Below are 22007 nucleotides of genomic sequence, written 5' to 3' on the forward strand. Positions count from 1 at the left end.
CTCTCCCTCTCTCTCTCTCTCACACACACACACACACACACACACACACACACACACACACACACACACACACACACACACACACATATTACCTGCGCATAGTGGGGTTTAAAATTAAAATTAGTAAAGTTTAGAGATAAGTAAGAATTGTTATATTATTAATTGTTTAATAAAACCTATTATTATGAATTTGCCATCTTGAGGTGAATTTTCCATTGCTGTTTTTTTGTTAGTACTAATAATATTTTATTAGTTCCTAACACCAGAAGCACAGAAGGCCCCAGTAAGTAACAAATATAGCCAGATCCATCATGGGCTCCATCACCTATCCATTCAGATATCAGATTTATTGTCAGAGTACATACATGATATCACATACAACCTTGAGATTCATTTTTCTGCGAGTGTGGTAGAATTGCCACTCAGCATGAACATGTAAACGATCAAAAGAACTGTAAAGAGATAACGCATGTAAAAAAAATTGACTATGCAATACAGGGAGAGCAAAGAAAATCAGTGAAGTGCACATGTAAGTCCTTAAATGAGTCGTTGATTGAGTTTGTTGTTGAGAAGTCTGATGGTGGAGGGGGTAGCAGTTGTTCCTGAACCTGGTGGTGTGAGTCTTGTGGCACCTCTACCTCTTTCCTGATGGCAGCAGTGAGAACAGAGCATGTGCTGGGTGGTATGGGTCTTTGATGATTGCTGGTGCCCTCCAACGGCAGCGTTCCCTATTGATGTTCTCAATAGTGGGGAGTGTTTTACCTGGAGGACTTTATGCTCAGGGTATTGGTGTTCCCATTATCAGACTGTGATGCAGCTGGTCAGCACACTTTCCACCACACATCTGTAGAAATTTGCCATGGTTTCTGATGTCATATCAAACCTCTGTAAACTCCTGAAGAAGTAGAGACGCTGACATGCTTTCTTCATGATGCCATTAATGTGTTGGGTGCAGGAAAGATCCTCCAAGATCGTGACTACCAAGGACCTAAATGTGCTCACCCTCTCCAACTCTGATGTCCCAATGATCACTTGATGGTATACCTCTGCTTTCCTTTCCTGAAGTCCACAATCAGCTCCTTAGTTTTGGTGACATTGAGTGCAAGGTTGTTGTTGTGCACCATGCAACCAAGTTTTCAATCTCCATCCTGTATGCTGACTCCTTATATAACCCACTTCCATGGTATCGTCGGCATATTTGTAGAGGGTGTTACTGTTTCATTCAATACATCAATGTGAGACACTGACTCAGGAATACAGCTGACATCACCCTGGTCACAGCCTCTTCTCACTGCTACCTTTCGGCAGTTTATTTCCAACAGTTATTAGTTTCTTGAACCTCCCTTTATTGCACTAATCAGAGAGTGCTCTATTATCACAAAAGGACTGTCTGTTATTTTTGTTTGCATGAGGATAACTGTGCCTATTTATTATCTATTTATTTGTAATTGTTCTCTCTTTGTAATGCAATTTAAATACTTTATTAGTTGTTTTTGCAATTGTTTTGTTTTTACTAGGTTTTTACTAGGTTCAGCTGCAGCAAGAAAGAATTTTGGTACAAATGTCCACTAAAATCCCCATTATCTGGAATTCAAGCAATAGTTAAAATGTACTAAAGTTTATAATTAGGTGCTCTCTAGTGGTGAGTTCCTGTACCTCCTTCCCGATGGTAGCGGAGTGAAGAGGGAATGGCCTGGGTGGTGGGGGTCCTTGAGGATAAAGGCTGCTTTCTTCAGACACCACCTTCTGTAGATGTCCACGATGGACTGGACACGGATGCCTGCGATGGTGCTGGCTCAGTCCACAACTCTCTGTTGTCTTTTCCTGTCCTGTGCATTGACACATCTTTGCCTGATAGTGATGCAACCAGAATGCTCTCCACAGTACACCTGTAGAAATTTTTGAGAGTCTTTGGTGACATACCAAATCTCCTCAAACACATCACAAAGTATAGCTGCTGACGAGCCTGCTTCATGATTGCATCGAATGGATGCTCCAGGAAAAATCCTCGGAGATGTTGACACCCAGGAATTTGAAGTTCTTGACCCTATCCACTACTGAGTAGTCGATGAGGACTCCTGACTTCCTCCTAAAGCCCAAAATCATCTCCTTGGTTTTGCTAACATTGAGTCCAAGGTTGTTGTTGTGACATCACTCAACTAGTTAATCTATCTTCATCTTGTATGCTACCTCATTGTTGTGCGTGATACTGACAATGACTGTGATGTCATTGGCAAATTTGTGCCTGGCCACACAGTCATGGGTGTATAATGAGTAGAGCATGGTCAAAGCATGCATTCTTGAGCTGTGCCTATGTTGATCATCAGTGAGGAGGAGATATTTCCAATTTGTACTAATTGTAGTTGACCGATGAGGAAGTCAAGGATCCAGTTGCAGAGGTGCAGAGGCCTATGTTTTGGAGCTTGTTGACCAGAACTGGGGGTAAGATGGTGTTGACACCTGAGCTGCAGTCAATGAAGAGTAGCCTGATGTATGTGTTGCCGTATTCAATATATTTCAGAACTGAGTGGAGAACCAATGATATTGTATCTGCTGTGGAGTGATTGTGATGGTAGACTAATTGTAGTGGGTCCTGATCTCTACTTAGGTGTGAGTTAATTTGGGCCATGACCAACCTCTCAGAGCATTCCATCACAACAAATGTGAGTGTTACTAGATGATAGTCATTGAAATAGCTCACCCTACTCTTCTTGGACACAGGAATGATTGATGCTCTTTTGAAGCAGGTGGGAACTTCCAACTGTAGCAATGAGAGATTGAAAATGCCCGTGAATACCCTGGCGAGTTGGTTGGTACAGATTTTCAATACCCTGCCAGGTACGCTGTCAGGGCCTGAAGCGTGGCTGTATATCCTTCCTCTACCAGAATGCTCAGAATTGATCCCAATGATATAACCAATTTTATCATGCATTAGAATGATAACACACTTGTCTTTATATTCAGTCTCCCCATATTGAAAGCTAAAAGTTTTGTACCCTCTTCTCCCTGCATTCCAACATGTCTGTCAGTCTGGGGTCAGTAGTTCTTGACTTTGCAATTAAGGTTGACTTAGTATTATAGCATTGAGAAGGCTTTGCACTTTCAGTGGGTCTGTATTACTGATTGGACACAAAATGTATGGTGCATCTGTATGTAGAAGATCAGGTATAAGCTTTCATGGTATTCTGACCAGCAACTTTCCCTCTGCATAGAAATGTTTGGAGCACATTTTCAATCATGTTCATTGACGTTATGACAGTGACCGCAGTTCACAAATACTTCATTAGATGTAAAGCGATTTGGGATAATCTGAAATTATGTTACTGCATATTCCTCCATTGCTTTAAAAGTATCCAAAATAAAATTTAAAACCTTTTTTTCCCCAGGTATGGATAGTATTTAATTACATTCATGTTCTAAACTTCTGAATTGAACTTCCCACCCATTTACCCACTCCACTAAACAAACCATCTTCCCCTCTGCTCTTCATCATGCCCTTTTACCCGTCCACAAATTACTTATTAAAAGCAGTCAATGGTTGCAATAGTGAAAAAGACCACATTACTTTCTACTCATAAAGACATAGTATATTCCATCGCTAAATCAAAGGACTTATCTTCCTAAAACCACCTTCAATTATTTTCTTGAGTTACCTCTTCTTAATTATGATTTGCGGCAGCAAACTTTCTGGGCCCATGTTAGACAAGGAATGCCAGGTAACATCTAGTAATCCTTGGTTGTTATAAGTCTATACACAGTTGTTAGAATCAGTCGTGTTAAGTCCGATGTGACTGATTATACTGAGATTTGTGTTCCCCTTACACATGTTTTAATAAAGATCCTTCCTGTGTCCAGATGCATTACTCTTTGAACCCATTGAACATTTCCCTTCCCACATAACAGACTGAATTCCAATGTTATGAAGACAGGCAGTCTTAATGCGAGAAATACAGAGTTAGGGAAATTCAACCCAGTGCTTTCATTTGCATTCTTTACATCATGAGCACACTGCATTGGAGATCATCTGTGCTCTTCACTTTGGAGCAAAGACCACTCAAGCATTGGGGACAGAACCAAGAGAACAGGGAAAGAAGGGCTTGTCTCTGAAGAGCATATCTATGATTAGAATGCAAGGATTCATATTCAAATTATAGTTCAATCCAGAACTGTGAATGAACTGACTTATTCTAAGGTGGTACTAGTCGAGATACCACCTGTGCACAGGGGTGCAGCCATTTGTCCAAGCTGTTCCATTCATCAAGGTCAGGATCACTGTTCTCCAGAACTTCCAGACTTCCAGTTTCTTTGAAGTGGAGGCAACCTATCCATGAAAATATTGAGCATAGAACCAAGAAAAATGCAGCATAGGATGGCCCATAATGTGTGTGCCAAACATGATGCCAAACTGATCATTATCCCATCATCCCCTTCAAATTTATTTGACTATCTCGAAGTCTCTTAAATTATATGTTTTTGACTTCCTCCACCACTACCCTTGGAGGCTGTACCAGGTGTCTACCATTTTCTATGCTAAAATATTTATGTCACATATCTCCTTTAAAATTGTCCCTTTCACCTTAAATGCATGCCTTCTTTCACTTGATTCAGCGCAGAAGCTGAATAATTACACCAGGGTGGATATAGACTTTATCAAAGCTGCTGTGGGCAAGTGTGTTCCCATCAGGTCATTCAGGGTTTTCACTAAAAAGAAACCCTGGATGAAAAATGCAATTTGAAACCTGCTGAGAGCCAGATCACAGGCATTCAAGTCCGACCTACAGAAAGTAATCTCCAAGGCAAAATGGAGAACCTGAACGAAAATGGAAACAAAAAAGGAAACCTGTCAGCTGTGGCAGGGCCTAAATGCCACAACCTGCTATGAAACCAAATTTGGTACAGTAGGAGACAGCAAAGCTCCACTCCCAGATAAACTCAATGCCTTCTACAACTGATTTGACCACCCGAACAAGGAAGAACCACCGCGTATCCCAATGTCCCCAATAATCCTTAGCTCAGAGTATCCAAGGATGACCAGCGGGCTTCTTCAGGAGAGTGAATTCAAGGAATGCATCTAGTCCCAGATGGAGTAACCAGTCAAGTACTGCAAACCAGTACTGACCAACTTGCAAATGCATCTCACTCTGGCAAGGCATGGGTCCCATCCATTACAAAAGCCTCAATTGTACCGGTGCTGAAGAAGAGTGCTGTAACCTACCTAAATGACTATCGACCAGTGGCATTCACATCCACAGGGATAAAGAGTTTTGAGTGTTAAAGCACATATCCTATTTGAGCAATAGATGGATGGCTCTACACAAAGTCCTGGAACACCTCAACAGCAAAAATGCATAGATAGGATGCCTTTTAGCAATAGAAGTCCAGCATTCAACCCTTTCAACTGATCAGCAAACTCCAATTGGGCCTTAATACCCAATTGTGTAATTGAATCCTGGAAGTCCTCACCTTCAGACCACAATCATTTAGGACTGGTCGGATCATCTCCTCCACAATCTCCATCAGCACTGCATTGCACCACAGGGCTGTATTCTTAGCCCCCTATTCACTTATGGTTGTGCCTCAGTACGACAAGAACACCATCTACAAAATTCGCTGACAATACCATAGTTGTATAAAAGGGGTAGATGAGTCAGCAAAAGGGAATGAAATTGAAAACTTGGCTAAATGGTCTACTAACAACAACCTGACACTGAATGTCACCAAAATCAAGGAACTGATTGTGGACTTTAGGATGGGAAACCAGAGGTGCATGATGCAGTGATCGTGGGGTATCAGTGGTGGAGAGGGTGAGCAAATATAAATCCCTCAGAGTCACTATTTCAGAGGGCATTTCGTGAACCCAGCACACGAATGTCATCCTGAAGAAAGCATGTCAGTGCCTCTACTTTCTCAAGAGTATGTTGAGGTTTGATATGACATTGGAAACCTTGACAAACTTCGACAGATGTGTAGTGGAAAGTGTGCTGACTGGCTGCATCAGAGCCTGGTATGAGGACACCAATAGCTCTGAGTGGAAAGCACTGAAAAATATAACAGACATAGCCCAGCACATCACAGGCAAAACCATACCCCCCATCGAGAAAACCTATATGGAACACCACCGTCGGAGAACAGCAGCAATCATCAGTGATCCACACCACCCAGCACACCCTCTGTTCTCACGGCTGCCATCAGGAAAGAGGTGTAGGTGCCACAAGACTTGCACCACCAGGTTCAAGAACAGCTGCTACTCCTCCACCATCAGACTCCTCAACAACAAACTCAATCAGGGGCTCATTGAAGGCCTCTTACATTGCACATGGTTAACTATTTATTTTCTATATTGCACAGTTTGTTTGCATTTCTTTCTTTGTTAATACTTCTATCTTTTGTTTACGTATCTTTTCTAGAGTACAGTTCTTTGCACGTCTGTTAAGTAGAAATTCTGCCTCGCCTACAGGGAAAAAAAATATTAGGGTTATATGTGATGTCCTCTGACAATAAATCTGAACTTTTGAACTTTGATATTTTTACATAGGGGAAAAAGGATTCTGACTGTTTACCCACTCATCAGTTTATAAATGTCTGAACCCAAATTTGTCCAACCTGTACCCATAGCTCATTCTCTAATCCAGCCAGCATCCTGGTAAATCTTTTCTGTACCCTCACATCTTTCCTGCCATGGAGTGACTGGATTTGACTACAATATTCTTTTATAAAAATTCTTTATTTCTTGCCCTACGAGTCATATCAATAACAACATCCACAAATGATCATTATTAATATATACATAGTGACATTTCTTCTTTTCCCAACCTTTCATCCCTCTCCCCTTTCCCATCCCCTTTCAAAAATCAATAAATAATAAAACACATAAAACAAAGAAATAACCAAAAGCAAAAAAAAGAAAAAGGTCGTATCATCCACTTTCACATATTTTAATCTTATTGTGGTCATAATTATGTTGTTTTAAGAGATGGAGGTTGTGGTCGGAGTTCTCCGACATATTTTATGTCTGGTTCTCAAATTTGTTCTAATAATGTACACTTGTCTTTCAGATTGTATGTATTTTTTTATATAATGGAATACACTTGTTTATTTCTGTATACCACTGTTGTATTTTAAGGCTTGTTTCCATTTTCCAGTTTGTCATAATACATTTTTTTGCTCTTGCTTTCCCTATCATAATAAATCTTATTTGGGCTCTGTCTAATTTTAGTCCTAATTTTTTGTCTCTTATATTATTAAACGGAACATTTTTTGGATCTTTTGGTATTTTTTTTTGTGATTTTGTTTAATATTAGGTTTAGATCTTCCCAGAAAGTTTTTACTTTGTTCAAATTGCATGTAATGTTGCTCCAGTCTCTTGTTTACAACGAAAGCATGTATCCGATGCTGTTGGGTACCACTCTTTTAATTTCTGAGGAGTGGTATATAGTCTACGTAGCCAGTTATATTGTATCATACGTAATCTAGTATTTATCGTGTTCATCATGGTTCCTATACATAATTTTTCCCATGTTTTGTTCTTTATCTCTGTGTTTAAATCTTTTTCCCAACTTTGTTTCAGTTTATACTTTGTTTCATCCTCTTCCTTATATTGTAATTTGATGTACATGTTGGTAATAAATATTTTAATTACCATTGTGTCTGTGATTAAATATTCCAAGTTGCTACTTTCTTAGGCTATTTCCCAGTTTATCTTTTAAATAAGTTTTCAATTGGTAATAATGTAAACATTGTACCTTGTGTTATTCCATATTTATCTTTTAATTGCTCAAATGTTAATAAATTATTTCCCAAAAAGCAATCTTCTATTTTCTTGATTCCTTTTCTATTCCATTCCTTGAAAAATAAATTAACTATTGTAAAGGGGATTCATGGGTTTTGTGCTAATATAATTTTTAGTATTTGATCATTTATCTTTCTTTTTCTTCCAGGTGTATTCTTTTCCCTAATTTAGGTATGTAATGTAGTACTGGTGAATTGTTATATTGCACCAATTTTTCATCCCATTTATAAAGTATGAGCTCCAGGATATTTTCTCCCAATTTGTCTAATTCTATCTTAGTCCAGTCTGGTTTTTCTCCTCTCTGATAAAAATCTGATAAGTACCTTAACTGTGCAGCCCTGTAGTAATTTTTGAAGTTTGGTAGCTTTAACCCTCCTTGTTTGTAATTCCATGTTAATTTTCCTAGTGCTATTCTTGATGTCTTACCTTTCCATAGAAATGTCCTTACTATTTTATTCAGTTTTGCAAAAAAATTCTCTCTCAGGGAAATTGGTAATGTTTGGAATAGATATTGCACTCATGGGAACACATTCATATTAATTCAGTTTACTCTTCCTATTAAAGTTGTTATCTATTCTGATACCTTGGTATCATAATATATATTAATTATATAAATTAGATTTGACGACAATATTCTGAGTCTTATTACAGCCCCAACATGACTTACTTTAATATTCAATGGCCCACTCAATGTGGGCATTCATGCCATATCTTTCCTCTACCATCTTACCTGCTTGGTAGCCACGGTTTGTCATGGCAAGGGAAGTCTTGGTTTGTTGAGCACCGTAACATGATCCAAGACCATCCTGTTTTCTTGGGTTATTAGCAGGCTAAATGGAGAAGCAAGCTTCCTTGGTTGAGAGAGTGAGAGGTCAATGCCATGCACTGCTTTCAGCTCCCATTGAAAACCTAGATCTCCTGTGATTCACTGGAATTACCGTTATCTTATTTTGAACACAAAGGTCATGGGTAATTATATGAAACAAAGGTACCATGTCAACTGCTCTGTTTTATGTGGATATAAATTGTTTTTTTTAATTCTTGAGCTGTCATTGTTGTCGACTAAATTTCAACTGATGTATTGCATAAAATCTTGCACAGGTTTCATTCTCTCCTGGCTTCATTTCTGGTTCTGCTTCATGGCTCCCTTTGGTGGAGCAGGTTTCTTTAATTTACAGTTGCTGCAGGAAAATCATAAGCTCTATGATAATACATTCCAGGTCCTGAAGATGAGATCCCACTGTCTGCCGTGTGTAGGAAGGTGGGATGTTTTGCTGCTACGTGCTTCATCCTCCATTACTTCAACAGGTGGGCTTGGTTCTTTGCCTGACGTTCTCCAGGACAAGCAGGAGGTGCAGGGGCGAGAGGTGGAGGTGAGGAGAACAAGGTGGTGGTGGAGGCAAAAGGTGTCAGCAGAGGATGAATGACATTCTTTAAATATTCAGCGATTTGAAAAGCAGACTACTCAATGGGTTTGGTGCCAAGTTAGAAGGTAACACAGGGCAATAAATTATTACCACCACACCACATATCTTTGATATTCAAGCTTATAAGGGGCCGCGATTGAGTAAATAAGAAGAACCTATTTACCATATCATAATGGTTAAAAATCAAGGACAGAGATTCAATGAGATTTGTGGAAGGAATAGCTGAACTATCTGTTCACACAGCTTATGGTGGGGGGGGTCTGCAGCTTGTTGTTTAAAAGGAGGACACCAGAAGGAATAACCATCATTACGTTTAAAATGTTGTTAAATGTACACTTGAAGGGCCGTGTCTCCAAAGTTAAGCTAAGTTTGGAAGTCGGCTGAGGATGAGCAGTTCTTTCTGGATTGGCAAATACATGACGAGCCAGATGGCCTTGTGCTTTGTAAATGTGATGTTGGACCTGTAATGTCAAAGGCAAATCAATAATATTATCATGCTTAAGGTTTTAATCCTCTGTACCTTCTTGGTTTGCAGGTTTTCCCTCTTTTAGTGAGTGCCCTCAGTGCTCCTCCACTCCCAGCACTAATGGCTTTCTGTTGCTGCAGTCAGGGTACTAGTTTGCTGCTTCCTATGGGTTGCTCCAGCTGCAAACGGCTGTGATGATACGTGCAGCCAGCAGGGCCAAAGGGGAAAGTTCCTTCAATGGTCTGAGGCGAAGCCATCTTTCCAGCTAACTGTGGGGGATGGGTGAAGGAAGGCATCGGTGGGAGGACTGTTGCTAACATTGCAAGAGAGAACATCAATATCCAACCTCACCGTATCTCTCCCAGGGGTAGGTGTACACGCAGCTCTGAATCTGCTATCATCACACACTTGCAATTGCCATGAATGTCCCAGATCCTAATGATACTGATGATTAGCTCCAACAGGGCAGCAGTATTTTCACCGGTGAAAATTCCAATTCCTCATTGATATTTCACTGATTTTGAAGAACCACTGTTCCGAGGGGCCAGCAAACAAAACATTAATTGGAGCAGTCTGAGATTACTTGGAGGTGAGAAGACCTGGCATTGGCTTTATTTGTGCCAGCATTACATCTCTTCGTGCTTGTTTTATGTTCTGTTCCTGAACAGGGGTCTGATGGTGTCAGGCACAATAACCCCTTCTTCTCATTTGTGGTGTGATGTTACAGTACCTGGGAGTGGTGTTCACTGGGCAGATTGAAGGAAACATTAAGACAGAATGATAAAAGAATAGCATGGATGGTCCTGTCAGGAGGAGATTTTCCCAGCACTTATATAGATAGATGTGCAAAACATGTATTACTATGTATTTCCTGTATGGCAATACAGGAAAAAAAGAATATTCAGTCATAAGGAGACAGCTTAAAGGTCCTATTGATCTTCTCCTCCAGCTATGATGAGATAAGAATATAATAGATAAGAGCCGGAGCATGATATCTGCCCATAAAGTCTTCTCTGCCAGTTAATAAAATCAGGATTGATCTGGTCATAGACTCAGTTCCATTCCTCATAACTCCTCATTCCTTGATTGTTCAAAAATCTGTCTGTGTCTTGAATACAATTTCCTCCCACCTTTTGAAGCCATGATGCAACTGGTCAGCAGGCTTTCCATTACATATCTGTAGAAGTTTGCCAAAGTTTCCAATGTTGTATCGAACCTCCACAAACTCACGAGGAAGTAGAAGTACCGTCATGGTTATGACATTATTCTGTTGGTTCCAGGAAAGGTCATCGGAGATAGTGACTCATCCAAATTTAAATGTGCTCACCCTCTCCACCAGTGATCACTAGATCATACACCTGTTTTCTCTTCCTAAAGTCCACAATTGTCTCCTTAGTTTTGGTGACACTGACCAAGAGATTGTTGTTAGTTCACTCTTCAGCCATTAGTTGCTTTGCTATTTAATTCTACAAAAAGCACATTTTTTTAATCATATGATCAGTGTTAATTGACCAACAATGGACTTTTCTTACATTCTAAAACATTCTAAAATTTTTCGTGATGAAATAAACAAGAAAAACATTTAGAAATTAACAAAAGTAAAACCACTTAAAATATTTGAACAAAAAATTGCTGCAAAGCAAGTAATTTTAAAATGTACATCTCTCCCTGTTAAAGCACCTTTCACGATGTGGGATCTTCCGAACTCCTGCTTCACCAATGCAAAATCACAATAGCAAAATTCAGTCAGGGAATTTAGGACATTGTAATTTCCACAGGAATCCTAAACCTTCTGGGTAAAGATATTCCACACTGGGTCTGAAGTCTTTTCCACTGGTAATTACTCTTACAATCCCCTGGAACTTAAATTACAATGAATATTCAGCATGCTGCTTTTATGACGGTATGTGTGGTGTTGTCCCTTGTAATAATTGGCATGATGTTATAGCCACTAACATGAATCTTCATATCGTCATTGCTGCAAAGTATTGTCAATCAGACCGAAAAGCCCAGTGGCAATAATGAATCATATGTATGTGAATACATACATGGCACTTGACTAGAAATTTTGGTTGTCGCAAGGATAATGTTATCTGCCAATCCAAGCAGACAATCTTTAATGTGAGTTTATTGTCAAACACATAATTGCAATGTACAAATGATAATGCACAAATGCACCAAAATTCTTACTTGCTGCAGCCAAATAGGTCCATAATATACACAAAAAATTGAAAGACCACAATGCAAGACAGAAATAAAGAAGATAATAAATAACATTTCGATAGATAAATACCCATTTTATAGTTGCAGTTGGTGGAAGAAAATAAAAAAAAGTGACATTTCAGTCATGGAAGATGATTTTTTTGGTGATCCTGGGATAGTTTCTGGTTAGGCAGAGGAGATTGGGGTGCTCTAAGAGCCTAATAGCTGTTGGATCAAGGCTGTTCTCTGTTCTTGAATCTGGAGTTGCTCGACCTCAGGCTTCTGCACCTTCTACATGAAGGAAGCAGCAAAAAGAGATTGTGATCCAGGGCTCCTTTATGATGTTTCCAGCTCTTTTGCAGCAATTCCTCATGGATACTTTTGGCGAATGGGAGGTTGATGCTGTGATGGAATTTGCTAAGTCGCCATTTTCTGCAGGCTTCTGTGTTCCTGGGCACTCAGGCTTCCAAACCAGGCTGCCATTTAACCAGTCTATACATTTTCCACAGGCCACATACAGAGGCTTGATAGAGTATTCAATCACATGCCCAATCTCCTCAGACTTCATCGACAGTTGCACCTTTTTCACGGTTGCCATGATGTGCTGGCTCCAGGAGAGGTTGACCTTTATGAGCACTCAAAGGAAATTGGAAGATACTAACCTTCCCCACTACCATCCTGTGAATGAAGACAGGTGCAACAGCTATTTGCCTTCCTGTCCTTGAGTCCACACAAAAAATATCTCTTTGGCTTTGCTGACATTGAGAGCAAGATTATTGTTTTGGCATCACACAACAAGATTATGGACTCCATCCCATATTCTAACTTATTATTTCCAGCAATTAGGCCAACAACATTTTTTGCAGCTGATCATGGCAAAGCAATGAAGAATGTAGAGGCAATAGAGTAGGGGACTAAGCACTTATTCTTGAGTTGTGCCATGTTGATGATCGATGAGGGAGAGGAGGTGATGTCAATTCGCACTGACCCAAGGATCATCAAAGAGAAAACTCACAAAACTGTTACCTCGAATTATGATTTAATATATATGAATTTCACCCACATGCAATGGGTAACAAAATACAAGTGAATTTTGTGAAAAGGAAGCTGAATGTTAATGCTAATATGTCCCATTTTCATGTGTGTATTCAGGAAATCCGAGACTTACCAGAAATTGTTTCAGTCATTTTGGCAACCTGCCAATCTTGTTGTACCTCCAAATGCTGCTCCTTTATTGTCTCCATTAAATTTCAGGCTGATTGCCTTCCTGGGAGTAAAGTTCATGGTGGCCCAGGGGAGTTGCTTACCAATCAGCTCAAAGGATCTAAAAAATAGAACATACAGATAGAACGTAAAACATTACTGCACAGCACAAGCCCTATGGCCCTCAATGTTGTGAAGACCTCTATGTTCCTACCAAAAGGAAATACTAAACAATAACCATCCCCAATCCCCTTGCTTGCTGCACTGTCCTCCATCCCTTCTCCACCTATTACCTCCTGCCTTTGTAACCACACCTCCCCCTTACCCTTTTATTCAGACGCATGCCAACATTTTTCCATACCTTGATGAAGGTAAACAGATGCTGGCTGGCCATCCTATCAATGCCTCTCAAAATCTTGTAGACCTTTATCAAGTCTCCTCTCACACTCCAAAGAGAAAAGTCTGAGCTCCGCAAACCTTGCCTCAATCCAGGAAACATCCTGGTAAATCTCCTCTGCACCCTCTCCATAGCTTCTACATCCTTCCTATAATGAGGTGACGATAACTGAACACAATATTCTAAGTGTGGTCTTACCAAAGATTTGTGTAGTTTGAACATGACCTCTCTACTCCTGAATTCAATCCCCCATGAATGAATCCCAGAATCTCATAGTGGTTCACCAAACCCAAGAACAATTGCAACTCAGCACGATTTGATAGGCAAGGTGCATTTTATGGTTTCGGTGCTAGTTGTATTCATCCTGACTCCTTCAGGGCCAATTGTAAATCCCAAATACATTAGTGAGATTACCATAAATACACACCTAACCTGCCGAAGTTGGACTTTAGCTTGTTCTAACCTGGCTAAGATCTTTTCCAGGTTTGTTAGATGATCTGCGTCATCACAACCTGCAATGATGATGTCATCGAGGTAACATCCAATATTTAGTCTTTGCAATAGTTTTTCCATAACAGCAGAAATATCGCTGGAGCTGATGATATTCCATATGACATCCTGGTATAATTGATCAATCCCAGGTGAGTGTTGATAGTAACATACTTCCTCGATTTGGGATCCAATTTGACTAATTGATACTCTTGTGATAAGTCTAATTTTGTGAACTTTTTCCCACCATTGAAAGCTTGAAATAATTCCTCCACTCTTGGAGTTGCATGTCCGAGGACATGCAGGGCTTGGTTAATTACGACCTTATAATCACCACAAATTCATGTTTTACCACCCATTTTTCTGACCGGTACAATAGGAGTTGCCTGTACTGTACTGAAGTTTCTCGATTATTCCTTCCCCTTCTAATCTGTTAAATTCAGTCTCAATTCCCTTATTGATAGCTAAAGGTACCACCCCTGGCTTAAAGAACATAGGCTTTGCTTCCGATTTCACTTGCAATTTGATCTGGACTCCCTGAATTTTTCCCAGGTTTATCCCAAACACTGTCTGGTACATCTGAAGCACCTGTGGCAGCTCTCATTGTTTTTAATCAACAGTTTGTACATTCTTCGCCGCACCGATTTCCTTTCAATCAAGTTGGATGTGAAACAACCAATCCTTTCCAAACAAGACAGGCCCTTTTGTATCTACAATGTGGAGAGATATTCCTTCCTTTGTCTATCCTTAATACTCAATGTCCACTTTACACTTCTCTAGCACTTACTCTCCTGTTACCGTCTCCTGTAACACAATGTCGGACTCTTTCATTTTATGTTTGAGCAGCAGTTACTCCCCCAACCTCCCACTTTTTGAGAAATTTTTTAGGGTTTCATGACTCAACTTATATGCCAAAGTATACGGTATGTTGACAGGTGAGTGTGTGCAGAAAGGGGGTGGGTTACCTGGAACTGGAAAATTCAATGTAAATACCTTTTGTGGTGATACAACCACCGGACTGTCTGTGACTGCCTGCAACTGTCTGCATTTCTACCTGCCAACTGCAGGGGGCGATCCACTGTACCTGCAGGGAGGTAACCTTGGAGACTGGCTCCACCTTCTCCTTGTCAATCAGCAGCCCAACATAAAGGTTCACGCCAGCTCTTGCGTAGGCAGTAGAGCACATGGAGCCAGAAGGGAGACTGAACCTTGTGTGCAAGTTTTAAGCTAATTAAAGCCTGCAGTATAGCCTTTGTAGTTTGAACTTGTTTGCTTGCAGTGCAGCTCATCACAATTTAATTAGCTTAAAAGGGTAGATCAAAATGACAAGATCTTGCGCTAGAGAATCAAGCTGGCCACGTTCAGCTACAACATTCACTATAGGCCAGGGAAGCTCAATGACTCCCCCGATGCTCTTTTGCGGACCTGCGCCAGTGCACAGTCCAATCAAATTCAGGCGCTGCACGACACCCTTTCCTACCCGGGCGTCACACGCCTGTACCATTTTGTTAAATCCCGAAATCTCCCCTTCACTGTGCAGGAAGTCCGGACAATAACCAAGTCCTGCCGGGTCTGTGTGAGTGCAAACTACGCTTCTTCCATCCAGCACAGGCCCACATTATAAAGGCCACTTGGCCCTTCAAGTGATTCAGCATTGACTTTAAGGGGCCACTATCTTCCATGAACAAGAATGTCTATTTCCTCTCAGTTATAGATGAATACTCCCATTTCCCATTCACCATCCCTTGCCCCAATACCTCCACTGCCTAAGTTATCAAGGCTGGTGCAGATTTTTACCATGTTTGGATACCCGGCATTTATCCACAGCGACCTGGGGTCCAGCTTCATGAGTGAGGAGCTGCACCAGTACCTGGCGATGAGAGGAATTGCATCTAGTCACATGACTAGCTACAACCCCAGGGGCAACGGGCAGGTAGAACATAAGAACGGGTAATCTGGAGAGCAGTCCTCCTGGTTCTTAGGTTGAAAGGATGGTCCACTAACTACAGGCAGGTGACCCTTCTCGAGGCACTACATGCCATATGGTCACTCTTATGTACAACTAATAACCAGATCCCTCACAAACCCCTCTTTTCCTTCCCCACGAAATCGGCAACAGGGTCTCACTGCCACATGGCTGATGTCTCTGGGATCAGTCCTCCTCCGTAGACATGTGAGGACATAAATCTGTCCCCTGGTTGAGCAGGTGCATCTTCTCCATGCCAGCCCACATTACGCCTACGTGGCATACCCCAATGGATGTGAGGACACCACCTCGACTCAGGACCTGACACTGGCGGGAACCCAGATCCCCCATCCCAGGCACCCCTGGCACCTCCAGTACCCTCCAGTAGCCGAGATCCTTCCTCCCACCCACCATCAACCATGGGACCCAGCTGCCCGCGGACCCACCCCAGACCTACATCTGCTCATTGCACTGCTGGCTGCCCCAATCACTCCTGATGCAGCCAACCTTCAGGCGGCCCTGTCCCCGCCAACTATTGACCAGGAACTTGTCCTGCAATAGTCCCAAAGACAACAATGACTACCAGATCACCTGAATTTCTCAATCTGTAAATATGTTTTTCTCTCCCAACTACTCTGTATCTGGCGGACAATCAGCATGAAAACATGGTGGATACTTTTTTTCCCCTTCCAGGGACTCATTTTAAGAAGGGGGTGAATGTGGTGATACAACCACAGGACTGTCTACGACTGCCTGTGCCTATCTGCATTCCTATCTGCAGGGGGCAACCCACTGTACCTGGGCAGTGAACTGGAATTCACTATCTATGTATTGTTCAGATGGCTGGCTCCTCCCTTGGCTCCATCCTCACCCTCCCCAATATAAACCCTGGTTTTCCTGCCATACCTCTGATTCACCTGAGGACTATTGTCTCTACTGGCCATTGATTGTAAGCTATTAAAAGCGTGTTTGTACTCCTCACTTATCTCTGAGTGCAATCAGTCATGTTACAACCTGCAGAGAGGTAACCTGGGAGGCTGCTTCCATCTACACCCTGCCAATCACCAGCCTCATGTAAAAGCTCACGCCGGCCCTTGTGTAGGCAGTAGAGCACAATTAAAGCCTCTAGTACAGCATTCATAGTTTGGGCTTGTTTGTTCACACTGCAACACGTCAAATCTATCTCAGGGGACTAAGAGATGCAAGGTATTACCCAGATATAAGGCAGTTGTGCTTAATGCCACTGACCCAATCTATATTTGTGGAAAGCCACAAAAATATATATGTGCAATGCTGATATTGTGGCATTTCAATAACCTGTGCTAATAAAGTCATGAAACACAGACTGAAAATATCACTTGTTGGTTCGCAAAGTTTTTATCACCTTTGATAATAACATTATTAAACATCAACTGAAAATGTCACTTGGCTCTCAATATGATTCTAGAGACATTAATATTGCTAATCACTTCCTGCCATTGTTCTTGGCGTTTCTGTATCATTCTGCCTTCCAAATAGGATCCCTCCTCCCCCTGCCCACTCTTCAGATGATTATGAATGCTCTAATTAAGAGAGAAGTCCTGGACTTCAACAAACCCAGAGGCTTAGCTCGTTTTCTGGGTACTCATCAGAGGATAAGTACATTTTTGATCCATGCCTTCCTCCCATCCAAAAAAAAAGGAGTAATGAAACCACCTCTTTGGCCTCAATACAAAACCCACCATGAACACATCAATGACATGACGACTGTATCCAATTCATCTACCTTCCAGTCAACATGCCATCATTACAGATACATCAAAAACCCCTTTGTCAACTTTGAAAGTTAAAAGGTGAGTCAGGTCATTAATTTAAGGCTGTTTACTTTAAATCTTGTCTTCTTAAATGATGAGAAAGTGCAGTAATAACAAAACATGCCTCACTGGCTCAAAAATTGAATTAGTGGAAGATGCATTGTCGCCACCTTCATCTATTACAAATTAATGATTTTATTTAAACCGTGCTAATATATATTGTTTTACCCTTGCTGAATCAGCCTGAAAAATCCAATTGTCTGACTAATTCATATTTGACCCAACGGTTTCTGGTAAATGGTTCCACAGTCTCTGATGCAATTAATCTACAATTAATGATACAAGGTTGACATCACACTGATCAATAATTCCATTTTTATTTGTTAATGGCTTTAAGTCCCCACAAAGACTCTGGTTCTCCACCTATTGTGAATGACCATGAAAGGTTTGCACCAACTTTAATAAAGAAATATTGGAATTGCTGTGCATTATCTTGATTAAAGTTAATTTCTACCAGTCATTCTTAACAGTTTCCATGCCATTTTTCTTCCTATTCAGTAATTAATATTTATAAATCAGGACAAAGCCATTAAGCCTATCTTTCTGAATTTTTGGGGGGGGTCTTCATTGCAGCAACAATGAAACGCTCCATGCTGATTGCTATTATGGAGTTCCAGCCACTCATTTTAGTTGAGGATGAATCATGTTCTGTTGGATACATGTTAATATGCTTATTGTTGAACTGCCTCCTTATTTACCTTCCTCTGAACAAAGAATCAATGGAGAAATCAAATTGCATTGCCGGCACTTAACAGCTTAGTCCAAATTCATAAAATTAATCAAGTTTTAACTCTGCATTTATCTTGGGAATGGCCACAAACCCATTTAATTGCAAATTTATTTTATCTTTTTATTGAGCGGGCCTTTGAGAGGCATGGTTACTTTACAGTGGATGATTTGCTGTTAAAATCATGTGAATTTAAAACATTCAGATTATACTGGACAACAATTTTTTTTTCAAAAGGTTTACTTCTGGAAAAGAAATTAGGGATTATGATAGGCAATTTCAACATGAACACAAAGATAATTTCAAATTTGTTGTGTCACATACGAAATTGGAGAAACATTAAATTAACCCTTGATTGAATTTAGCATATTTAATTGCAAAATGATGCCGACACAATGCAGTAGTTTAACTGTCCTAAAAATTTTTTGCCATTGATTTTCATTTGTACTCAGCATCTGATGCCTCTCATGTCAGAGACCAACAATAGTTGACCAGCATTGATGGATTCCAGTTGCCCTGATACTGCTTTTCTGTGGTCGCAATGTTCATCACTGATGTTCGTCACTGACTGTGCCAAGATCAGTGGGGAAGAAGTCTAAGTTCAAATGCAGAAAATGAATTTTCAATAGCATGTTATAGCTTTGTGGTTTTGTATGCTTGAAGTAGACTTAAAATATGGCAGAAAATCACACAATAAGTTATATCTAATAAACAGTATGTGATATGAAAATTTTAAGGAGATTTTCGTGAATAGCCCAAAATCCATAAAATGCATAAAAGTGTTAAAGGAAGCAAAATTTTCATTGTCCAATGTTATCTGTATCTCTGATAACTTTAATGTCTTAGGCTAAATGCTTTAACATTCAAATTTCTCTGTGAAAACAGTGAAATCTGTGTGTCTTTTTATACTTAATAACAAAGTTAAACCATTCTGTGCTGAAATCAATGTAACAGTTCGTGTTGAGAAATATCATTAGTTTTGTCTGAAGAACTGATATTTTCTCCATTCAGGTTCTACCAAGGGGGAACTTCCAAAAACAGCTGATTTCTATTCTGTGCAGAAATGGTAACTGTCCATTGTTGGACTATTCAATAAAGACCAGCATACCATAATGTTACTGAGAAACTCTTTAACCTATGCCAACTACACCAGAACAAAGCTTACCCAAGTAGATGGCACTTGAGTTTGTACATACTCAGAAGCTGAGTTCCAGGCGATTGTTGCCTGTTTACTCAAGCATATGAAAGGATAGCCCTTGCAACTGCAGCAAGTCAATGGCCCTCTAACAATCTGCCCTTGTTGCACCCCACTGTCCTCCAACAATAAGCCTATTGGTGGGAATAATGGAAGAGTGGAATCACATTCCATATCTCAGCATCAGTGAAAAAGTTAACGACCACTTTTAATGAGTGATCACAGCCTTTGATCAATTGAGGAAAAGAGTATTTAAACATTAAGAGTTTGGAAATGGCATAAAACTCGCAGCCAACTGGGTAGCAGAAATGCCTGCCCTCTTGTATACCTCTGAAACCTCATCTAAGCCCTTCTAGTCAATGAAAAGGTAGCTTAATGTTGCCTCTATAATACTCCAAATTTATGGAAGAAAAAAGTGAACCAAGTATCCTCAGACAACCCTGAGGCCTAGTTTTACTCCTTTATCTACATTATGTTGTTTGCCTACCCAAAACAGATTCCCTTTATGGACACTCTGTTCTGACCTCGGAGATTTCCAAGTGGTAAAAGATTTAATGGTGTACTCAAAGATTCCTTGAAAAATGCAAAATTCCTCTTGACTGTTCAAAGTGGAAAAGAAGTGAATGGAGAATTTTGAGACCATGGCCCTGCATAAGTGGCGGTAGGAGAGCACTATCTGGGCTCAGCACAACAGGTTTCTTCAGCTCATGTGTTGCGGAGTCTGCTGTTCCCTCATCAGATGTCCCAGAGCTCACAAAGCTGGGGAGGAGTCAAGTCCTTCTTGTCCTGATAGAGGGGGAAATGCTTAAATCTACTTTTCAGATTTCGGATGTCATATTTATTGTCAGAGTACATACGTGACATCACATACCACCCTGAGACCATGGAAAATAACATCTTCCTGCAGTCTATATGATTGAACAGTATCCTGTAACCAAGTAAATCACACCAATAATTATTATAAATGTTTGTTTTTAATTATATCTATATGTACAGATATAATTATTATGTACTCTGCATTGTACTGTATTTAGATATATTTATTTTAAATTATGTATTTCTGTAAATATGTAATTATTATGCACTGTGTGTGTGTGTGTACGCATGTTCTCTGTGGTGTGGAGAAGCACTGTTTATTCAGATTGTCAGATAATAAATGAACTTGAGAAAGTTTGAATTAGAGGTTACGAAACAAAGTTAACACACAGGGATTTGGGGTGAAAGGCTGGCATGGATTGGGGATTGTTTAAGAGAGAGAACAGGGAGAAGGAATGAATGGTTCCTTTTCAGGCTAGCTGACAGTAACTAGTGGAGTTTTGCAGCAGTCAAAGTATGGCTGCAGATATTCAGAATCTATATCAGTGATTTGAACGGTGAGAGAAGGTGGTTGTATAAGTTGTGAGGAGGATGGAGAGAAGCTGCAAGAGGACAGAAACAAGTAAAGCGAAAGGGCAAGTTCGTGACAGAGTAATTTGGAAAATTGCAATGTCTCCACTTTAACGGAAGAATGAGAAGATAGAGTACTTTTCAATAGGGAGAGATTAAAAAGGTTTGGTGTCTGGAGGAGCCAGACTTTAATGTAAAGTAAAGTACAACAGGACACGAGAACAAAAGTAAAAATATCTCACTGAAATCATTCAAGACCCTGGTGAGAAAACATCTTAAATATTATATACACCTGCTTTCCCCATTTATGAAAGGATGTACTCACAGGACTGCGTTTGAGTCCTGGCATCAGAGAATAGTTTATTGACTCTGTAGAGTTCAGATTTCTGAGAGGTGGTCTCACAAGTGGCATCACTAGGGTTGGTGTCACCCAATGCAGTAACTTATGGTGTCATCCAACTCCCACCCCTGCCATGGTTGAATGTATGAGTGTATGTATGTATGAAACAGGTGTGTGTGTGTGTGTGTGTGTGTGTGTGTGTGTGTGTGTGTGTGTGTGTGTGTGTGTGTGTGTGTGTGTGTGTGTGTGTGTGTGTGTGTGTGTTCCTTGTATGTCTTCAGTGGCAACTGCACAGTGCTGATCTGAGGGGGGGTGGGGTTGGGTGGGCTCTGACCGGACACCATTAGAAGTTTCAAAAAGTAAATTAACAGAGTTTTAGCTTGTAGGTATATTGATACATGTAAGCTGGGCTTATGAAAAATGTTTTTGTTATAACTAACTACAGGGATATTTTTATAAAAAAATAATACATTTTTGCTGAAGCACTGAATAAAAATTTTATAGACAGTCATTTTGGGGTCACCCCCTCTGATGTCTGTCACCCAGTGTGGTCTGCACCCTCTAGTG

The 22007-nt window shown here is 40.4% G+C and overlaps 1 long non-coding RNA gene across 5 annotated transcripts in view; it reads right to left on the bottom strand.

Annotated features, from left to right (window-relative positions):
* LOC138755142 (uncharacterized) overlaps positions 1-22007 on the bottom strand; it is a 467989-nt gene that overhangs the window by 89747 nt on the left and 356235 nt on the right. For all 5 annotated transcript variants that reach the window (XR_011352046.1, XR_011352047.1, XR_011352049.1 and 2 more), the window contains one exon: positions 13053-13208. This is a non-coding gene — a long non-coding RNA (uncharacterized lncRNA). The remainder of the gene's footprint in view (positions 1-13052; positions 13209-22007) is intronic.

This window comes from Narcine bancroftii, chromosome 2 (assembly GCF_036971445.1).
Source record: "Narcine bancroftii isolate sNarBan1 chromosome 2, sNarBan1.hap1, whole genome shotgun sequence".
NCBI classification, from domain to species: domain Eukaryota; kingdom Metazoa; phylum Chordata; class Chondrichthyes; order Torpediniformes; family Narcinidae; genus Narcine; species Narcine bancroftii.